The 22,728-nt window shown below is 47.1% G+C and overlaps 1 protein-coding gene across 2 annotated transcripts in view; it reads left to right on the top strand.

Moving 5' to 3' along the window:
* Window positions 1–22,728, top strand: part of ARHGEF18 (Rho/Rac guanine nucleotide exchange factor 18) — a 68,107-nt gene that overhangs the window by 9,412 nt on the left and 35,967 nt on the right. Inside the window, exon 1 of one of the 2 annotated variants that reach the window (XM_081135919.1) lies at window positions 2,282–2,417. The exons of the other annotated variant lie outside the window; for it this stretch is intronic. The gene's annotated coding sequence lies outside the window, so the exon portion shown is untranslated. Of the gene's footprint in view, window positions 1–2,281; window positions 2,418–22,728 lie in introns of those variants that run through there. 2 annotated transcript variants of the gene reach the window in all.

The raw sequence follows: 22,728 nt of genomic DNA, 5'->3' as shown, positions 1-22,728 counted from the left end.
GTGTCTCACTCCCAGCAGGCTGACAGCAGGCATCTCTGGGGTGTAACTCGCCACAAGCCTATTTACCATCAGAGGTGTTCAAAGCCACGGATTACTCTCTGTCCCTTAGAGGAAACAGCCCCACAGTAAGAAGCAGAATAGGGAGTGAATCACTCTCCTGGTAATTACAGAAGGTGGGTCTCCAGGATAAAGCTGACATGCTTCCCCAGAGACCAGCCCTTCTAAAGGAATACCATTCCAGACAGTCCTGCTCCTGGCCTTGACCTTTGAGGCCCTTCATGGTCTGACCCCGCCTACCTTTCCACCCTTCTCTCTCACTATTCAGCCGCCTTGACTCCAAAGCCCAGCCACCCTGAAGTCTTGTGACTGCCCATGCACCGTGCCTCATTCATTCAGAGCTGTTACAGGAACTCCCTGGGCCACCTAACACTTAGTCACCCTTTAAAACATAGTGCAGATCCACTTCCATTGTGAAGCCTGCATTAGGTGACTGTATAAGTGTCTGAGTGTCTCTTAGGCCAGCCGCTGTCAGCCGAGGGTCATTCTGTCCCCCAGGGGACATTTGGCAATGCCTGCAGAGATTTTTGACTGCCAGGACTGGGAGTGCTACTTACCTCTAATGGGTAGAGGCCAAGGATGCTGTTTAACATACTCCAATGAATTACCCAGCCCAAGTGTCGATAATGCTAAGACCAAAAAATGCTTCTTTAGACTTAAGCTCTCTGTGTCTCCTTAGCTCTTGGAGTCCACGACTCATGGCAAGGACTCAGTAGGTGCAGAATGGTTGGATGTGTAAAAGAGGAGAGATACGTCTCCTTGCCAGGTTCTTTGAAAAAGTCAGTTTCTACATTTAGGGGAGAGCTGTGTCACCTGAAGGTTTCTGTAACCGAGATGGCTATAGAAATAAGGGTCATGCCACTCTTCCTGCTTTAAATCTCCAATGGCTCCCCAGTGCCTTTGGGATAAAGTCCAAAAGTCATAGCAATTCAGAGAGTGAACATTTACTGACCGGCTAAGACCTCAAAGGACCCGAACTGGGGCTTCTGACCTCGACCGGAGTTGGGTGTCTAATGAGGCATGTCCTTGTACTTCTGGAGTCTCCAGTTCCCTGGACATGCTCCTTCTCTCAACCGCAAAGACGGGACTGAAACTGAAGGCAGGTCACTTGAGGACGCCCCCCTCAGTTTCTGAAGTGAGGGCTCTTGACCGAAGATTACGTGTGTGTTGAATTGAGTTTGATTTGGGGAGATCTTGGCCTGGTGGGCCAGCGTGAAGCTCGGGTGAGAGGTACTTGGCTCCTCTCCTGGTTACTGCCCAAAGGCCCCACCTGTGAAGAACCTGGGTTGGACCAGCAGCCTCAGGGCTGGGATGTCCCGTGGTACCTGAGGAGGCATCTGGCACGTCTACAGCTTTCTAAGAATACCTGGGTGGGGGTGTCTGGCATGTTTCAGACCCTGAACACCTGTTTCGGGGTACGTGATCACATCTGTATTTCGGGCATCTGGTTTGTGTTTTGGGGGAGGATCTAAAAGTTGCTGCATAGGGTCTCTCATATGTTTCTGGGTGATGTTTCTGGGTGTCCGAAAGCCTTTTGGGGGTATCTGATGGCCCCTGGATGAAGGTGTGTGTGGTACTTTAGAGATATTTGGCACGTTTTTCAGACTTTGCATGTTAGTGCTGGGGAATCTAACAGAACTAGGTGTGGTGTCTGAACAATTTTCTGGTGCCTGACAGCACGTTTGGGGTATCTGATGGCGCCTGCCTGGGTGTCTGGCATGCGTTTGGGGTGTCCGGGGGCACCTGTCTATGTTGAGGTGTCTGGGACCACCTATTAGTTCTGCCTACAGTCAACACTGTCCCTTCTTCACAGGTGGCAAACCTGTTCCTCCGTTTCTTGTGCCCTCCCCTCTCCCACTCTTTGCCCTGAGACTCGCCCTCAGCCCCGCCAGCGTCCCGGGCGCCCGCTGACCCCCCCAGGCACCCGAATCCCCCCAAACGCCCCCCAGCCGCACTGTCCTCCCCGCCCAGGCCCCCGCCCCGCTAATTCCCTGGGCGCGTTGCCCCGCCCCCTGGCCTGCCCCTCTAGGACCTCCTGCCCTCCCCGCACTGCCTCCCGCAGCCGCCCCGCGCGCCCCACCCGCCGGGCGGAGGCCCAAACCCCGCCCCTCCAGGCTCAGCCTCAAGCAAAGTTCGGGGGCTGAGCTGTCGCGGACCACGCCCCTTTCTGGGCCACGCCCTCTGCCCCGCCCTCGGGGCGGAGCCGCGCCTGCGCAACTAGTCGGTTCGGCTTTCCGCTTCCGGCTCCGCGCTGCAAGCGGCTGTGGATCCGCCGCAGGTGGGCGGTGGCGGCGGCGGGACCCGCGGACAGCGGACAGCGGACAGCGGCCGGCGAGCGGCCTGCAGGGGGCCCGGCCGAGGTGAGGGCGGCTGGACGGGCGCTCGGAAGGAGGCCTCGGGCCGGGAGGCGCCGTCGGGACCCGGGCGGCCTCTGCCTCAGGCCGGGCCCCCGTGGGCTCCTCGGGCTGGCGGGAGGGTCTCCGGCGAGCGCGGAGGTGCCCGCGATGCCCGCCGTCCCCATGCCAGCGCCGGCCCGGGGCGGTGCAGCGTCCTCTTGATCGGGAGGGAAAGGTCATCGGGCTCCGGGCTCAGGGACCCCGGGGCAGGACCAGGGATGTGACAGTAACATAACAGTAACCAGCGCCGCGGGGCTTAGGTCCGCCGGGCGCGCTCACTCCCGGGGCGAGGGCCTGTCGCGGGGAGCGCTGGGGTCACGACGCCCCAAAGTGTGTGCGCGCTTCGGGGGCCCATGCCCCGCACTCTCTCCCCGGTGCTGGCGGAAGAATGTAATGTAGGTGGTGCGGGGCCGCCGTCACTGCGGGCAGAAGCGAAGGCCCGCTGCCTGCAGGTCTGCCGGAGCCGACGTCCCGTCTTTCTCACCTGTCGCTCCGTCGCGATCGCAGCCGTCGAAGGTAAAACGCTTTTCTGAAGTTTTACCGCGAAGTGAAGGGTACGGTTTCCCCCCCTTTGCCTCTTTTGGCGGAAAGTGGAATTGCAGCCAGGAGGTTAAAAGATCCCTGTCTTCTGGTTGACTAGAGAGAGCTCAGGATACTGTTGTGGACAGTCCCATGGCCAAGGGCGATGTGGGGATGATGTTGCACGTAGCCGGGTGAATGATTAATCCTGGAGCTATATAGAGAAGTGTCAAGAGCAGAGGCTTGAGTGGCAAATCAGAACTGGGTTCTGGTCCCAGTTTCTAGCACGTATGAGCCACGTAACATCGCTGAACCTCGGTCTCCCCATCTTTAAACCGGGAGTAAGGACCGGTTGAGGATTTGCCGTGTTAACGTGTGTAAGGTGCATAGCAGAACGCCTGGCAAATGGTGGATGCTCCGTAAATGTTGTGTTTTGTGCATATGTTCATGCCCTGTATCTTTAGGTTGTATTTTTAGGTTGCATTTCAGGTAACAAAGAGTCTGGAAAATTTGAGCATCTCGTTTGTTGTTCGGACTGGATCAGACTTTACACTTATCAGAAGTTTACTATTTCTATGGGTTAAGTCCTTTTGAGGAAAAAAAGTTGCTTTAAAGCAAATAAGAGCATACAGCCAGAGGCATAGTAAATTTAGTTCTTGTAAAGGTACTTTTACTTTCAATTCGCTTTTCACTTTTAAATGGCGTATGTTAGAGAAATGGAAAAGCAATTCTGTGATTCCTTTCTCTTTTCAAGTTGACTTAAGAACGCCCACTTTGAAAGCTGCAGCATACCTACATTGTTTCTGGCATAACCAGGATATAATTTTTATTCTTGTCACATAGTAGCAATTACCATTTCCCTTGTCACCAGCCACTGGGACTAGGGCTGTGGTCACCAGCCGTGCCTCCCTGGGTGTTTACCTTTCACATGTTTCACATATTTCTGATCCTTAAGTCCAAGTCGGCTTCGTTCTCCCTCACTCATCCTGGGGCCTGTTTCCTTTTGGTCAGATTCCGTCTGCCTTTTAAAACGTTTTCATCACAGCTTTTATAAAAATAACTTAAAGCCCAGAGAGCTCTAGTAACTTCAAACAGTTGTTGTTTCTTTGTTATTTGTTAAACTTTTCTTTCCCCCTGAAAGTAGTGAAGAGCTGCTGTTTTCAAAACCCTCTCCAGGTGCAAAATAATTGCAGTCACAGCTCCAGCACTGCCTGTAGGACCTTTTTGGAGGAGGAATGTGGCTGATGGGGGAGGGTGCAAACTGATTGAAATCCTGCCCTCCCGGAGATCTCAGTGAAGGGACCCCTGCAACTCTGCTGGGGGGGGGGGGTTAAAATTGTTTTGGGTGTAAACTAAACTCAGCTGGCTTGCTTCTCGGCTTTTGGTCTTAGATAGGTTCATAGTTTCGACTGAGGATAAAGTTGCAGTTGGTTATGTTCAAAGTAGCAAATACCTCACTGATTTACATCATCTTTTGAAAAAAATATTCTAAAGGTTTAAGTGTATACATTTAACACATTGTGGGGTGGTTATATTTTAAAATCATGTTACTTTTTAAAAATTGAGATATAATTCACACACCGTATAATTCACCCTTTTAAAATCTGCCATTCAGTGGTTTTTAGTACAGTCACAGAGTTATGCAACTGTCATGACTATCTAATTCCAGAACATTTTATCAGCTGGTCATTCTTAGGGGTGGGTATCAGGAGCGAGAAAGGCAAAACAGATGTGGTCTAGGCAGGTGCCTCTCCGTTGCACGTGGGATGGAGGGACGGAAGGACCACAGCAAATTACTTGACTGGAATCAGGCAGGCTCCTGCATACAAGGACAGTTACGTGCTATTTATGGGTAACTCTTAATTTGCTGAGATTAATTTGCAAAGTGAAAATGAATTTAGAACAATAAACCCATGGTGGGGGTCAGTGTACTCTCTACTGAGTGAAGTGGATAGTGACTGACCAGACACAATGTAGAGCAAAATATTCAGCTTTGTTGGGCGTCCCAAGCAGTAAGGGAGTCAGCTCTGTGGCATTCATAATGCCAGGATATGGTGATAATGGCAGGTTCTTATGACCCTTTGCAGTGTCCATTTGGGGGCTCCTAATTAAAGAATTTAAAGAGAGATGGAAGGATGGAAACATTGAGGCCCTCAACACTGTTGGTTTGACTTTAGAATGGTGCAGCCACTTTGGAAAACAGTCTGACCATTCCTCAAAAACACAGTATTACCATAAGATCCATCAATTCCACTCCTAGGTACGTGACTAAGAGAAATGAAAACATAGGTCCTCCACACGAAAACTGGCACACAGATGTTTGTAAGGGCATTACTCACAGTAGCCAAAAGGTGGAAACAGGCCAAATGTCCATCAGCTAATGAATGGAAAAATAAAATGTGGTATATCCATGCAATGGAGTATTGTTCACCCACAAAAAGGAATGAAGTTCTGATATATGCCATAACATGGACGAGCCTTGAAAACATTATGCTAAGTGAAAGAAGCCAGACACAAAAGGCTACATTATTGTCTGATTCCAATTATGTGAAATATCTAGAACAGGCAAATCCAGAGACAAAAAGTAGATTAGTGGTTGCCTTAGGCTGGAGGGAGGGGTAAGTGGGGATTGGCAGCTAAGAGGTGCAGGGTTTCTTTGGGGGATGTTAAAAATGTTCTAAAATTGATCGTGATGCATGTACAACTCTGAATGTACTAAAAGCCATTGGTTGTGCCCTTTAAAAGGGTGGGTTATGTAGTATGTGGATTCCATCTCACTGTTAGATAAGAGGGGAAACAAGAACTAGAGCTCAGTGGAAGTGGCTATGGGCATGAGGCAGAATTGTAAGAAATGGTTTAAGACGGGGAAACTAGAGGCCGAGAGGCAAAGATCAGACAGCTCTGAAGAAAAAGGGACAGCTTGCCAACATCATGATTTGCAGCTGGATTGCTGATATGAATAGATTCTTATTTTCCTAAAGTCAAGTATAGACTCAGGTCCATGTAGCAGATGGTTACAAAGTCCTCTGTGCCATCCATTGTAACAGGGATTGAGACAGATGTGGGGTCAGAATTTCATCATGGACATAGCCCAGGCGTGGGCAGGAAAGCCCTCTTTCTCCTGAGGAGTAGTGGATAGGCCCTGCCTCTGCAGCTATTGACGCAGTGGGAACAGCGTATGTGAAGGCTGAGTCGGGAATCAGCATGCTGTTGACTGGGTAGAGCTGACACAGGCATTTTATAGGCTGGAGTGTTACCATGGAGGACTATGGCTATTCCCATCAGTGGGCTTGGAAGGAACGGAGGCTGGAGACAGGGAGGACTACTGGGTTATGACTTGGATCTAAACAGTGTAGAAAGAGGTCAACTTTCCAATCTGTTTAGAGATCGGTGTGTTGGGGCTTAGTGGACATTGTGGGAAAGAGTTTAACATAGGTGACTGGGTAGTTGTGGGTCCTGAAGTTATCAGCTAGTTGGACTCTTGCACTGCACGGGCCCCCTGCAGCTAGTAGATGACCAGTTCAGACTCCTCTCAAATTTATCTTGCATTGGGGAAGAGGAAAACTCTGTTCCCTGCCCTCGGATCTGGGGTCTCTTTTCCACTCCCCCACCCCATCCCAAGGTCTTCCAGGGTTCAAGAACTGTGAAGAGTAGCCTTTCATAGGCCTTCAGGGACCTTAGGGTGGAATGGAGTAGGGGCAGGGCAGAAGGCTATGAACAAGGTTTAGAAAGCAGTCACTACCTTCTCGAGGTCGATGGTAGATGGAGGAAGGAGAAAGGCAAAGAACCTGCCATCTAAGTAATGCAAAATCCACCAGAAATGAAAATGAAGTCAGTCTCACAGTAGAGCAATGATCTGGTTAATGCATGTAGAGTCCTGGTTTCACAGACTCAAGGGACATCTGCGTCTGTCCTCTGATCTGTAATTTATAGTTGGCCTCTCCCACCACATTGATCTGGTGAAACGTAACCAGTGTGGTTGGCAGAATAACAGCTCCCCAGAGACACCTACATCCTAACCACTAACTTAGACTATGTGACCTTACAAGGCAGAAGGGACTTCAAGGTTCCGATTAAATTAAGAATCTGGAGATGGGGAGATTTTTGTGGATTATCCAGGTGGACCAAGTGTCATCATAAGCGGTCTTTATGAGAGGGAGGCAGGAGGATCCAGGTCTGAGAGGGAGATATAAGGATGGAAGCAGAGTCAGAGAGAGAAGTTAGAAGATGCTGTTGGCTTTGAAGGTGGAGGAAGGGGTCGTGGCTGCTAACACACACACACACACCCACCCGTGAGCGCTTGGACACAAAGGTAGCAGAGAGCTGAGGTTATTGCACATGCTGCTTACACTCGCTAACCCTGTTTCCTGTCTATAAAATTAGAAGCATAACAACGGATTGTTATTGCTTGTGGCACAGTCAGTGGCATTCGGGTGTGTTCGTTCCTTCATTCACCAGATTACTACCAGGCGCCTGCTGTGTACCAGGTGCAAGGGTTGCAGCAGTGAACACAACTTAGTTCTTTTTTCTATTTTAAAAATACAACTTTATTAATGAAGTACAAAATAAATGTATAAGTAAATTAAACTAATTTTTAAAAAATGAAGTGCAACCACAGTGGTCTGCTCCAGAAGTTTGAGGAACAATCATATGTCACATCTTGTAAATTACCCCCTTTAAGTTTGTCCTTAGCCCCACCTGGCCTATTCTCAAGAAGCTAAAACTTTCCTTTTGGTGTTTCTCCCTCTTCTAGAATGTCCCAGAAGCTCCAAAGGAGAAGGCCCTCCAGCTTCCGCTCTTGCTGGGGAGAGCCCAGCTGTCCGTAGGGTCGGCCGTTCTGCTGTTTTTAAAAATGAGGATATTATAATTCACATACCACAATATTCACCCTTTTAAAGTGTACAGTTCAGTAGTTTTTTAAAAAATACACTCACAGAGTTGGGCAACCATCACCATTGTCTAATTCTAGAACATTCTTATCACTCCAGAAGGAAGTCCTGTACCCATTAGCAGTCACTTCCCACTTCCCTGTCCCCAAGCCTCTGGCGATCACAAATCCACTTCCTATCTCTATAGATTTGCCTTTTCTCGACAAACTCCTATAAGTGGAATTCTACAGTATGTGGCTTTTTGCATGTGTTTTCTTTTAGTAACGTTTTCAAGGTTCATCCATGTGGTAGCCTGAATCTAGCTATTTTTTTAAAATCTATAACAACACGACCATTAAAAGAATAGTGACCTGGGACATGTCAGAGGTGGGCACAGTCTGCCCCGGGGGCAGTGTCCTATTTCATCAGTTGACCTGACCCAGTGTCCTCTAATGGATGTTGATTAGTTTCCTATTCTGACTCCTTACTTGAGGGACATCTCGGCCACTGTCTCTGCCTCTGGGTCCTACCCTATGTTGTCCCATAAACAGTGAATTAGACAATTGATGTATAGTCAAAATAAGCAGAAACACAGTTAAGATGAAATAGAAAGGGCTTCTAAATGGGAAAACTAATCGAACACTGAGCGTCTTTGTCCTTGGAGATTTTAAAAACTAGGGTTGCTTTCCATTAGTCGGAATGTTCGCCTTATAGATGTTCTGGGACTCTATGTAGCACAGTCCCTTAGGTGGGTATGTGTTCATTATGACTGTGATCATGATGAAAACTAATACTTTACCCAGTGACCCCATAAGTGCCCGCACACATAAGGGCATCCAAAGTTTTACCAAAGAATACTCGTTTTCATTACTCATGATAGACACTGGTATTTTCTCTTCAGTTTTATTTTGTGAGAAACTGCTTTCCCAACTCACTAATAGGTCACAGTCTACAATGTCAAAATGTGACCGCGGGATCCCAGCACACCATACAGTTGGAAAATGTTTAGAAAAAAATAAGCACTGGTATTACAACTAAATAGCTTTGACTATCAAGGAACTGTATTTGTTTCCTAGGGCTGCTGTAACAAATTACTACAAACTGGGTAGCTTAAAATCACAGAAATTTAGCCTGGCTGGCATGGCTCAGTGGTTGAGCATCGACCCATGGACCAGGAGATCACAATTTGATTCCCGATCAGGGCACATGCACGGGCTGTGGGCTCCATACCTGGTAGGGGCCGGGGTGTGTAGGAGGCAGCCAATCAGTGACTCAGTTATTTTCAGATATTTTAAAGTTAAAATAAGTGTTGAACTTGGGCTCACTCTTGGGAACCCAGTAAGTGAAGAGAGGAAAGGGGAGATCTTAAGAACTGGCTGCTTGTTTGAAAAGCTTCTAAATCTGATGTGTCTCTAGGTGATGTAATTGTGGTGCAAACATCACGGGGGCACTTACACAAACCTGAATGGTGCAGCCTACTGCTCCTAGGCTACAACGTGTGCTGTACGGAACCGTACTGAACACTGTAGACAGTTGTAACACCATCGTAAGTCTTTGTGTATTTAAGCAGATCTAAGCATAGAAAAGGTTAAGTAAAAATACAGTGTAAAAGATTAAAAATGGTTCTCCTGTATAGGGCACTTACCACAAATGGGGCTCGCAGGACTGGAAGTTATTCTGAGTGAATCGGTGAGTGAGGGTGAGTGAGTGAGGAGGCCTAGGACAGTACTGCACACTACTGTAGACTTTATAGACACTGTACATTTAGGCTACACTACATTTATAAAACGACCTGAGGTTAAATCAGGCACAAAAGAAAATGATGCCATCAAGAGACGTGGTATCCCGGCCGGGCGTGGCTTAGAAGTCGAGCATTGACCTAGGATCCAGACCTAGGATCCAGGCGATTGGGGTTTGATTCCCCGTCAGGGCACATGCCAAGGTTGCGGGCTCCATCCCCAGTCGGGGGCATACAGGAGGCAGCCGATCAATGACTCTCTCATCACTGATGTTTCTATCTCTCCCTCCCTCTCACTTCCTCTCTCTGAAATCAATAATGATATTTTTTTTTAAAAAAAAGAGAGAGAGACATGGTAAACATGAGATGTAGAAGGCTGCTGCCAGTGTAACAACTTTTTTTAATTTATAAGTAAAAAGAGTACACTCTAAAATAACAATAAAAAGTATAGTAAATACATAAACCACAAACATAGTCATTTGTTATTATCAAGTGTTATGTCCTGTACATAATTGCATGTGCTATGCTTTTATGCAACAGGCAGCTCAGAAGCTTTGTTTGGCTATTTGCCTATCCTCTATATTATAGAATATACTTTTTCCCCATGCATTAAAATACCACTTTCACCAAATACAAAAGTTTTATAGATTTAAGAGGGCAAAAAATGTTCCATTTGCCTAGCCCTGTACCTAGCTTACATAAGGACATGACATTGTTTTCTTCCTGACCTTGAGTCATGAGTTGTAAAATATATTCAAGCTCACACCTTCGCAGTTCTAAAAGGAATACTAATGAAGATCTTTGCAAGGTTCTGGAACTCTCCTAATATGGGAGCTGGTTGCTGATCTCCTTTCATAATTATAGCCAGCATCCTTAGGATTTGGAGATCTTGAGATACTCAGAAACCAACCTCGTGCCTGTTTGCTACCAGCATAGAGTAGTTGAGGCATTGAGAGTTCAGTAATGACTTTACACAGTCACTTCACTTGATTCCATTCCCTTCTGCATGTCAGGGATTAAAAATGGGAGCTGCCCATGAGCCCAGCAGGCAGCATTTTGATTGTTGGGAATAGTTCCCCCTTCCAGAACAAACCAATTAGATACAGTTCACAGGCATCCACAGACTTTTTCTGTAAAGAGCCAGTAGTAAATATTTGAGACTGCAGACCACAGTCCTTGTCACAGCTACTGTATTGGAAAAAGCAGCCCCAGACCACACGGAAACAAGTGGGTGTGGCTACATTCCCATAAAACTATTTACAAAACAGATGCCAGCCCCCATAGTAGACCCATAATTATTACCATCCTGTTTCTAGGGCCATGACTCTGATCTTGTAAACTTGGTGAGAAATACAGGCGAAGGGGACAGGTGTGGGTTCGCACTTTGAACTCCCTGTGGAGGGTCTTTTCTACGCCTCCCAGACCCTGACACCATTTCAGTTGTCTTTCTACAGAAATGCAGTGCCCTTGAATAATTTCCCAGGCTATTGAAAGCAAACAGGTTTTTTCTGGCATTGTCCTTGCATGTTTTTCTTTCCTGCCTTCCGCCTTTAACAGAATTCTTTGTATCTGCTGAAAGAGAAACCCACTGGCCTCTGTCAAGTGTTTAATTTCCTCTGCCCTCCTTACAGTCACCTCTGCTAACATTTGCTCTTTATTTCTCCCATCAGAGGTTTTTTTTAAAAAGTATTAAGGCTAGTTGGGGTTTGGAGGAAAATTTCAGATGTATAGTAGCCATGGCTATATTCTATTCAAAGTCATTTCTTTTCATTAAAATGTTTTTCAGCCACATCATTTTGATTTCTATATAGTCAGTGGAATTAACATAATTATTTTTTAAATGCCTAAGAGGAAAGTCAACTACCCTTCCTAGCAGGGCCCCAGCGGGTGGGGCAAGGAATGTTTTGCTGGGGCCCAGCAATTCAGCATCTGGCCTTGTACCGAGTCACGAGAAATACTCACAAGGCAAATGCTTTTTCTGGGTCTGAACTACCTGTGTGTGATGTTAAAGGTGCTTCCTTCCTGAGCCAGGGGCCAGCAGGTGACCTCTAGGACAAGCCTGAACAGTGCAGGGGCATCTCCTCCTAGTCCTTGGTCCTTCAGACATGTTCATAAGGAAACAGAGCACTGAGCTCCTCTTATTTATCACTCACCTTCCGGTCTTGAGGCCACATGTCTGTCCTCCTGTCTAGATTTGCCCCATTTCAGCCTCTTGTCGGAAAGCTATTTCCACTGTAGTTGATGTCATCCTGTAGGAGTGATTCTTCCTCGGTCAACCTTGGTAAAAAGCTCCAGGGACACCTCCCCCCACCCCCTTGTGTGGTTGTCAGATTTGTTCATCAGAATGACTCAAAACACCAAGTGGAGTGGGTTTTGTTCCCATATTTTCCATTAACCATCCTTCTGAATTGCTAAGGCAGTTTTGGGGAATGGATGCGAAGAGGCAGAGACAGGGACCTTCCAGCCCTGTGGAGTTCCCTGTGTGTTGGAACCAGTCTCTTGATGAAGCCACTCAGTCCTGTCACTCAGGACAGTTGTCATTAGAGAAAGCTGAAAGAAGTTCTTAAGGCGAGTATCATGTTTGTGGGGAAAAGTCTCAATCCACCGTGGTTGAGGAATTAAGTCTCCTGCAGCACTATTTGCACCTTTTTTTTAAAAACCATGTTAACCATTTTTAAGTGTCCAGTCCAGTGGCATTAAGAACATTCACATTGCTGTGCATCCATCCCCACCATCCATCTCTGGAACTTTCTTTCCTTCCCCACCTGAAACTCTAACTCCCCCACCCCCAGATCCTGGCGCCCACCTACTTTCTGTCTGAATTTGAGTCCTCTAGGGACCTCATGTGAGTGGAATCCCACAACATCTGCTCCTTGCGACTGGCTTGTTTCACTGAGTTTAATATCCTCAGGGTCCATCCGTGTGGTAGCAGGTGTCAGAATGTCCTTTCTCTTTAAGGCTGAGCTCTCTCCCAACGTACAGAAACACCACATTGTGTTTATTTATTCATTCAACAGACACTTGAATTGTTTCCACCTTGGGGCCTTTGTGAATAATGCTTGTGTGAGCAGGGTGTGCCAGTGTTTGAGTCCCTGCTTTCAGTTCTTTGGGTCTGTACTAAAGAGTGGGATTCCTGGGTCATATAGTGGTTCTCTGTTTGACTTTTGGAGGAATTGCCTAACTTTTCCACAGCAACCGCACCATTTTACATTTCTACCGGCAATATACGGAGATTCCAGTTTCTCTGTCCTCATCAGTGCTTCTTATTTTCCATTTAAAAAAATTGTATTACCCTGCCCTGGCCGGGTGCTTAGTTGGTTGGAGTGTCATCCAGATACACCAAAGTAGCCGATTTGATTCCCGGTCAGGGCACATATAAAAATCAAACAACGAATGCAAAAGTGGAACAACAAATCAGTGTTTCTCTCTCTTTCTCTCCCTTCCTCCCTCCCTCCCTTTCCCTCGCTCCCTTCACTTCTCTCTCTCAAATCAAGAAATAAAAATTAAAACAAAAAAATTGGCCCAGCCAGCGTGGCTCAGCAGTTGAGCATTGACCTAGGATCCAGGAGATTGCAGTTCGATTCCCAGTCACATGCCCGGGTTGTGGGCTCCATCCCCGGTAGGGGTCGTGCAGGAGGCAGCTGATCAATGACTTTCTCTTCATTGATGTTTCAACTCTCTCTCTCTCCGTCTCCCTTCCTCTCTCTGAAATCAATAAAGATACGAATTTAAAACAAAAAATTGTATCATCCTAGTGGGTGTGAACCCTAATATCTATAATGTTTAGCACCTTTTTGCATGCTTTTGGCCATTTGTATGTCTTCTTTGGAGAAATGTCTGTTCAAGCCCTTTGCTCATTTTTGAATTGGACTATTTTTTATCAGATTGTAAAAGTTCTGTGTACTAGTTGCATCTGACATGATAAGGTCTTGCAAGAACTTAAAAGCAAGTCGCCGATACCTGCAACCTTTGACATCTAGAGGCATCCCACCAGAAAGCTGGCATCTGGTAAATGTGGCCCCAGGCCTAGGAAGGAAGCAGAATTGGCACAGTGTACTCTCCCAACTAGAGACCAGCCCATTCGCTGTCATCCTCCTGTCACCCTGAAGAATGGAGTTATTAAAGAGGCAACTGCATTCTTGGGCTTTAAAACCAGCTTGAATCACTAGGAAGAAGTCATGTCACATCACCCTCATTTCCTCTTCTGGAAGATGGTAAAATATTCAGTCCAGTAGACAGGGAAACAGGTGCAACATGAGGAAGTGGGAAGCACCTAGTTGGGTCCCCACAATGTTCTTGGGGCAGGAAGAGAAGCCCACAGAGATATTAAGGTAATTCTGAGCTAAGCATCCTTTCGCCAGGCTCAAAACTAGTTGGATAAAAGTTCCCAAAGGGTGTTAATTAGTGCACTGGTGTCAGTTTAGAGGTAGACCACCCAGGTTTCCATCCTCTGCTCTGTCCTGACTGGCTATTTACCATGCAATTCAGAAAGACAAAGATGTAGGAAGTGTACTTATCAAAGGTGGAGATGACAACTGAAGGGGTGGCCTTCATCTCCGTGTCATAGAATCAGGACCCAAAAATCTCAGGGACTGAAAGTATTGGCTGCAGCCAGCAAGGTGGACTTGAGTGTGATGGGCGTTTCCATTCCTGTGCCTGGGTCTGACTCAGCATTTCCCAGCCTTGGCCTGTGGACATGTGGGACAGGTAATTCTCGGTGGTGGAGGCCATCCTGTGGTTGTAGGACATCGAGCAGCATACTTGATGGTGACCCACTCGATACTAGCAGCATTCCCGCCCCATAGAAACTATCAAAAATGTTTCCAGATTTTGTCAAATGTCCCCCAGGGTGCAGAATCACGCCCAATTAAGAACCGCAAGTCTAAGAAAGCAGCTATGTAAGTGTAAGATGATAAAATAGGAGCAAATGACAGCTTATGAGAAAACAAGAGATTTCAGTTGATGATTGTAATAACAATAATAATAGTTTGGGCCAGTGGTTGCAATGCAGCAGTCCTCCCCCACTCCACCCCCCACCCCCACAAAAATAAAATAAAAAAGAATGCAACTAGGCTGTTCTGGTACCAAGACCACGTGCAAGAAGCAGGGACCCTAAGGACGGTTAATTCCATGTCTTAGCCCATTCAGGCCCAGGCAGCTCGGTAAGACAGTCTCTCTACCCCCGGACTCATCCGCTCCTTGGCTTCAGGTACCTCCCATGCCCAAGTCTCCATCGCTCGTCCAAACCCCTCTCCTGAGCACCACACTCCCATGTTCAGCTGCCACCTGCCATCGCCAGGTCCTCGTGGCAGCTTAGGTCACTCAAATCTGAAATGGGACTCGCCACCTTTCCCATCCCCCGGTCTGACTGTGCCCTTCCCAGGTCGCCCGTGTCAGGTCCTCTGTCTCACCTGCAGTCCCTTCCAGTCTACTCCCCACGCTGTAGCCACTGTTTCCAGAGGCAAATCTGATCTAATACCTGTGCATAAACCTCCCTGTAATTTCAGGGATAAACTATAAACTCCAAGGGCCTCTAAGGCCCATGACGGGACCTTCACACACACAGGGGTTCCCTCCACCCTTACCATTGGTACACTTCATTTCTCCTCTGACATACCCCAGACCAGGTACCTCCCGGATATTCCCTCCCTCCCTCTCTCCCTTCAGCAAATGTTTATCGAGCACCCACCATGCACCAGGCGCTATGCCTACAAAAAACAGCACAGAGATTTCCACCCACATTCGGTTTCCTCTCTTAAGTAAACATAAGTAGTCGATTCCATGTTTATGAATTCACGCACTGCCTAAAATTTCTCTGTAACCCCAAATCAAAACTGTCAGCGCTTTCTGGTCACTCATCAGTGCACACAGGGAGGCAGAGTATTGGAGCTGCTCACTGAGCCCATTCTCAGCTGAGCTGGAGCACTCGCTTCAGATCCAGCTGTAAGCAAGGGCCCTTTTTGTGGTGTATTTATTGTCCCGCTTTTTACAGTTTTGTGCTTTTTGTTGGCAATTTCATTGCTGTAAATGTCCTCGAGCATTTGCTGAAGCTCTGTCTAGCATTCCTGAGCACAGGGGGGCTGAAGGGCCACCTTGCAGAGAAAACACTTGTGTTAGACAAGCTTCGTTCTGTGTCAGTTATCCTGCTGGTGGCCGTCAGTTCAGTGTTAATGAATCTACAGTGTATATTAAATGAGGTATCTTTTAACCAAACACGCGTAACGCAAGTGATGTATTGATGGGTTGATAAAAACATGACAGGAGACTTGTGGACCCTGACCCTGGATTTCCCCGAGGAGCAGTGGCTAGGTATTCACAGCCCAGTGTTCTCAGTAACTTTATAGATGTAGCTACTGCAAATACTGAGCATTAACTCTTTGTAGTATACAAGGTGGGGGTGAGCGCTAGGAGGAAAATAAAACCAGAGGGAATGAGGATGGGGGAGCCTGCTCCAGGGTCCTCACTGAGGAGGTGGGGGACAGGCTGAAGGACAGTGACTGCGGGAGCTGCAGAGGGGTGGTAGCGTGTTTGATGGACATGGGTGAGGCTGAGGTGGCTGGAGCCAGGAGTGGGGAGAGATGAGGGCAGGGAGTTGACATAGGACCTTGGAGGCCAGAGGCCAGCTGGCTGACTGTAAAGGCCTCATAGTAAATAAATTAGGCCCTGTGGGCCACTTCCATCTGTCACTTAGTCTTTTTCTTCTTCTTTTTTTACAACCTTTTAAAAATGTAAAACCTATTTTTGGCTCACAGAGGTGCTGGATTTGGCCCTGGGGCCACATTTTGTCATCCCCTCTTGGAGGCCACAGTAAAGCAGGGGCTTCTGAGGGAGCTGGGAGCCCTGCAGGGGCCTTGACCAGGGGAGGGATCCACTGGCTTGGTTTCAATGGCATCATTCTGGCAGCTACTTGGGAGTGAGCAGTAGTACACATAGGCAACACTAATGTTTACATCATGCCAGACACTATTCTAGAATGTTCTCCATCCATTACAGCCACCTTCTGGAGAGGGTGCTTCTGTTATCCCCATTCTACAGATGGGAAAATGGAGGCAAGGAGCAATTAGGTCACCAGCTCAGGGTCTCACAGGATGGGATTTGAGCCTGAGGGCTCTGGCTCCAGCTCCTGTATTCATTCCTAACACTGCCCTGAACTGCCTTGAACTGCTGGCCAGTAAAGTAACGACTGAGACGGATTTAGAAATATGGAGAAGAGGGAGGGACCGTTCGATCTTTGTGGATTCAAGGGAGAAAGCAGGAGGAGAGGAAGTAGAGAGTGTGTGTGTGTGTGGGGGGGGGGGTGATCTTCTTTTGAGTTTCCACAAATACAGATGGTCCCCAATTTACCGTAATTTGACTTCAGATTTTTCGACTTTACAATGATGTGAAAGCTGTACGCATCCTTCGAGGTCTGAATTTGGATCTTGTCCCAGGCTAGTGATACGTGGTCTGGTAGTCATCTGTGGTGCTGGGCAGCAGCGAGAGGATTTTGCCCAGAGGCTGATGTAAGTGTTCTGAGGATGTTCACAGTGGGCTGGGCTGAGCCGTGATGTTTGGTAATGGAATTTTCAGCTTACAATGGACTTATCAGGGCATAACCCCATGGTAAGTTGAGGAGCATCTATACTTGTTGGAGGGCAGTCTTTTCTGCACTGGTAAATGGAGAGATTGCACCTTCTGGCACACCTTCCCCTTCACTTCTGCATTGCAGGCGTGTCTTCTCTTCAATTCACATTTGTCCCCTGCACCCCCGGCACACCTGCAGTTCCTTCACCCAGCCTGGGGAGCCCTGTCTGCTTGAAGGGGACTGCTTGTCCCCAGCCTGTCTCAGGAGCATGCCCTCTGTAGCCTGCCTTTAATTGGAGTCTGCTTTTGGCATTTCCCTGGTCCTCCTATCCTATCCACCCCCTCCAAAGCCTTTTTCCCTTGAGACTCACCATTCTGTGGCGCCACCGCAGCTTGAAGCCCATTCCTTGCACAGTGCCTGCCTGAGACCAGTTCTTCCACACGCCCTGGACCCGCCAGCTCAAGGACAATTCATGTAAGGTGTCAGTGAGCCATACAGGAGGTCTGGGGCAGGGCCTATTTCCCTAGTCACAGACTTTTCAACCCTGAGCCTGCTCAAGTGCCCCTCACCGTGTCAGTGTTGTTGTTTTCTGTTTTGTTTTATTTTAATTTTATAAGTTTCAATTTGCAGCATTAAAATTTAATATCTGCATACACAACAAAGCGATCACCCATTGAAGTCTACTTACCATCCATTACCATGCTGTTGGGCCCCTTCACCCCTTCTGCCCTGGTAACCACCAGTCTGTTCTCTTTATCTATACTTTTGTTTTTGTTTCATTTGTTTGGATGATCTTTTGTTTGTTTTATAGATTCCACATATAAGTGAAGTCATATGGTATTTGTCTTTCTCTGTCTGACTTGTTTCATTTAGCATTGCACCCTCAAGGTCCATCCATGTTGCAAAATGGTGAGATTTCCTTTTCTTTATGGCTGAGTAATGTTTCATTGTATATATACCACCCTTTTACCCATTCATTCATCAGTGGACACTTAGATTGTTTTATTTTGGCTAGTGTAAATAATGCGGTGAACATGGGGTGCATGTATCTTTTCAAATTACTGTTTCATATTCTTTGGATAAATGCCCAGAAACGGAATAGCTGGATCATATGGTAATTCTGTTAATTTTTTGAGGAACCTCCATGCTGTTCTCCATAGTGGCTGTACTCTTTGAACTACATATACCCCATGGTAGGTGGCTGCCTTCAGGAGGACTGAGCCCAGCCCAGGCCTTGACTGCAGCCTGCAAGCACTCAGAGATCACCAACTAATCAAAAAAGTCCAGCAATTTAATTTATTTAATTATTTCGTTTTATTTTTTCCATCACCATTTATCCCCTCTATGCCCCCTTACCCCTCCACCCCCGCAATCACCACATTGTTGTCTGTGTCCATGAGTTCTTTCTCTTTTTTTCTTTTTGGCCAGCAATTATTTTTAAAAGTTATATGCCTTAAGTACTTTATTTCACTTAAAAGTAAATAAATGCATTTTTATTTGCCAATCCTTTGGTGTAACAGCCTTTCCTTTGGGAATGGAAATCCCTGTCATCTTTCTTGCTTTAACCAGACTTATAGACAGTGTCCTCTGATACCCATCTAATGAGAGTTTAAAGAAACTAGAAGCCATCCAAATGCCGAATCCTTCTAGGTTTCTATTCCTTTTTCCCCCCCTTATTTCACCTTCTCCTAATTGGATGGTGTTTTGTTTTGTTTGTTTTTAAGCAACTTGCTTATACACTTTTCCAGAACATATGACTTCATTTCATAAAAACACTAACTCTTGCCTGGCTGGCATGGCTCAGTGGTTGAGTGTCGACCCATGAACCAGGTCATTGTTTGATTTGCAGTTAGGGCACATGCCTGGGTTGCGGGCTCATCCCCAGTAGGGGGTGTGCAGGAGGCAGGAGATCGATGATTCTCTCTCATCATTGATGTTTCTGTCTCCCTCTCCCTTCCTCTCTCTGAAATCAATTTAGAAAAACATATTTAAAAAATTTTAAAAACAAAACACTATTTTGTTGGTCATGAGTTTAGGCCACATTGTATCATTAGAAAACATAATTATTACACCAAGTACTGCTGACATACACAGCCTGGAAACAAATAAAAATGACTCTAGTTAAGCAGAAGTTTACAGGCAGACAGTTACAGAGTATCCCGTTGGCCATCATTTGCCTCAGTCCTGAGTTGTGTGCACATGGATGTAGAGGCTTCGGTTATCAGAATGGACCTGTTAAATGGAAGTTGCTTTAGAATGTGTTGCTTACAAGTGTGCCTGTTGACCCATGATAAGCAGTAGAGAGCTCATATGCAAACCCTGCTAAATACCATTCTTCAGACTCTGTCTTCAACTACAGGCATCCCTTGGAGGCATTGCAGGCTCAGTTCCAGACCACCACAATAAAGGGAGTATTACAATAAAGCAAGTCATACAGAGCTTGTGGTTTCCCAGTGCGTGTAAGGTTATGTTTACATGTACTAGAGTCTATTAAGTGTGCAATAACATTATGTTTAAAAAGTAATGTACACATCTTTTTTTTTAAATGTTTAATATGTGTGTTTATTGATTTTAGAGAGAGATGAAGGGAGACAGAGAGAGAGAAACATCGATGAGAGAGAAACATTAATCAACTGCCTCCTGCATGCCCCCTTACTGAGGGATCAAGCCAGCAACCTGGGCATGTGTCCTGCCTGGGAATCTAACCGTGACCTCTTGGTTCATGTGTTGACGCTCAACCATTTTAATTTAAGAATACTTTATTGCTGAAAAAGGCTCACCATCATCTGAGCCTTCGGCGAGTTGCCACTTTTTGCTGGTGAAGGTCTTGCCCTGATGCTGATGGACACACAGTGTCTGTGAAGCACAGCAGACGGATGAGGTGGCCCATCTTCCCACCTTACTCTCTATGTGTGTTCCAGCTATTTCCACACACAGGTTGCTTCCAGGTATCCCCAGGCTGACCATTCTCCTCACTCCAGAGATAGTTTCAGCTGCCTTCAGGGTTTCTGTAACCAGAGTGTCCTGGGGACGGTTCAGACCAGCCATGTCTACAGTGAGAATTCTGGGGTTCTTCCTGCCTCTGTCCCCCCTCTCTTGCTTCATCTAGTCTCACCTCATTGAAAGTAGAGCCCAGAGGCCCAAACCAGATGTGCCAGTGATCCTGGTCTCCTCCATCCACCCGTCTTTAACCCTGCTGATCCTGCCCTGCCGATCCTGCCTCTGGACTCCCATTCTGTCTTCCCCGGCCCCGCCTGCTTTCAGCACATAGTCACCTGGCACTCAGATTGCTGAACTGGTTCCCTGCCTCTGTCATCTGTCTGTCCCTGTCTAATTGCTCACCTGTCCCACCACCCGTATTCTCGTGAAACAGTCTAATTGCACATCTCCTTCACCTAAACTCTACCCCGTGGCTCCTGGCCGGGAAGTTAAAGTGCCTTAGGGTGGCACACTCTTAGCCCAGCCTGCATATCTTCTCCCTGCCCTCCCATGCTCTCCGCCCGCCCTTTCCTCTGTGCTGTAACCATCTTCGTCTCATATGCCTCATCCCTTCGTGTCGCCTCTGCCTTTGCTCATTGCCTCTCCCAGAATGGCCTTCCCCTTTCTTTCTCCTAGGGCTCTCCCACTCATCCTGCCAGACCCAGTGCAGATGATGCCATGCGTGACCCCTGCCCCCCCGCCCCGCCCCCAGGCGGAATGACTTGCCTTTTTCCTCGGGACACTCCCAGCTCCCCCTGCTGGAAATTCCATATTTATTTGTTACCACAACACCTTGATCACCTGGGCTCCTCTGGGCTGGAGATCATCGCACTCAGATACCATTATCCCCACAAAGAGATGTGTTTTAAGTTTTTAAACAGACTTGTAAACTTTTTATTATTATTATTATCATTTGGGGGGAAACATCGCTCTTTCATAAGCTGGGCAGCTGGGACAGCGCAGGCAGGGTCAGCTGGAAGGAGCTAAGCCCCGTCCTCCATTCCTCGGTGTTTCAGGGTTTCGCGTATTCTGTTAAACCTAGGTCCGTGGTGGTGTCTGCATTCAGGAAACCGTCAGTCTGTTTTTACGAGCTTCGGTGTGAGGGAGCTGACGGTCTTCTGCCTGCTCTATTCCTAGACTCTTTAGATTTATTTCTTCTTGGAATCCTCCCAAGAGCCCTATGAGGTAGATTCCACCTCTTGTTTTGCACAAATGACTGAACAGTCTCGGGGGCTAAGTGATTGGCCCAGATCGCGGAGGTGGCCACAGCAGGTGACAGATCAAGATGCACACTCGTCCCGCCTGACTCCGTCTTGGGAGGGAACGATTTGTAAGAAAATGTGCCAAATTCTGCAACCCCACACTTGGGGGAAAAACCGAGGTAGTGGATCTTACACAACTGATGCAGTTTGACTTTAGATGACACGAAAAATGGCTGCCGTCTGCTTCAGGCTTTTTCTCACACTTTTATTTTGAAATTTTAGATTTACAAAACAATTTTTAAAAAGATTGTACAAAGAGTTCCCATAAACCCAGCACCTAGCTTCCGACTACTGTTAATTTTTTTTAATTATAAAAGTCATATGACCATTGCAGGAAATTGGGAAAATAAAAAAATAAGAGAAAACACCCATAATCCCGGGCAACTACGGTTAGTTGTCTTTTTATTGTATCACCTTCCAGGGTTTTCTTTCTTTGTACATATTTTCCTGCAAGGTGTTGTGCTAGTTTGTGCAGTGCCTTGGAAAACAGTTTGGCGATGCAAACCTAAAATCCTGAAGCATTTCCAACCTTTGCCTCCGTAGTTCAGTCTCTGTGAGCCTCGTGTGTGTAATGGGAAGCAGGTGATTAGAGCGGTGCTTACAGACACCACGGCACCACGACGCAGGAGGCATGTGTGCCGTCACTGTCATTGTAAACACACCCGTGCACATACGGTGGGCACGGACACACTCGTAAGTGGTGATAAGAATACTGTTAATTTTCATTTTAATTTAATTTTTTCCTTTTTCAAGAAAAAGTTCACTCTAGTACTATTAATAAGAGGGATCAAATTCAGGTAACAGTGACACAGGTGACATGTTTTCATGTGTCCTTGTGAGTCTCCTGAGGCCCGTTCCCCTTCAGCCAGGAGCCTTGGCAGGCGGGCAGGCGGGACGTCCCCGTGCGTCGGGACCGCAGCAGCAGCTGCCTGGACTCATGCCTAAGAGTGTTCCCCTGCCTTGTGGGTTCCCCTAAGATGACTCGCCTGTAGCAGTTTGCATTAGTTCTTATATATATATATATTTTTTTTTTTTAAGGTTTTTTTATTGATTTCTAGAGAGAGGAGGGGAGAGAGAGAGAGAGAGAGAGAGAAACATCGATGTGAGAGGGAACATCTGTCTGCTGCCTCCTGCACGCCCCCTGCTGGGGATCAAACCCGCAACCCAGGTACAGCCCCGACTGGGAACTGAGCCCACAGCCTTTCCACGCACGGGACGACTCGCCAACCAACTGAGCCACACCAGCCGGGGCTGAACTGTTTTTAAAAAATCATAGGCCCACCCAGCAGCACTGAAAGGTCTGAAGAGCCTTCTGACTCAGAGAGTTCTGGGGCTGGAGGAGCCT

The sequence above is a fragment of the Miniopterus schreibersii genome (genome assembly GCF_964146895.1).
Source record: "Miniopterus schreibersii genome assembly, chromosome: 4".
Taxonomy (NCBI): Eukaryota; Metazoa; Chordata; class Mammalia; order Chiroptera; family Miniopteridae; genus Miniopterus; species Miniopterus schreibersii.
The sequence above is the reverse complement of the archived record's forward strand: the minus strand, read 5'-3'. Positions and strand labels throughout refer to the sequence as shown.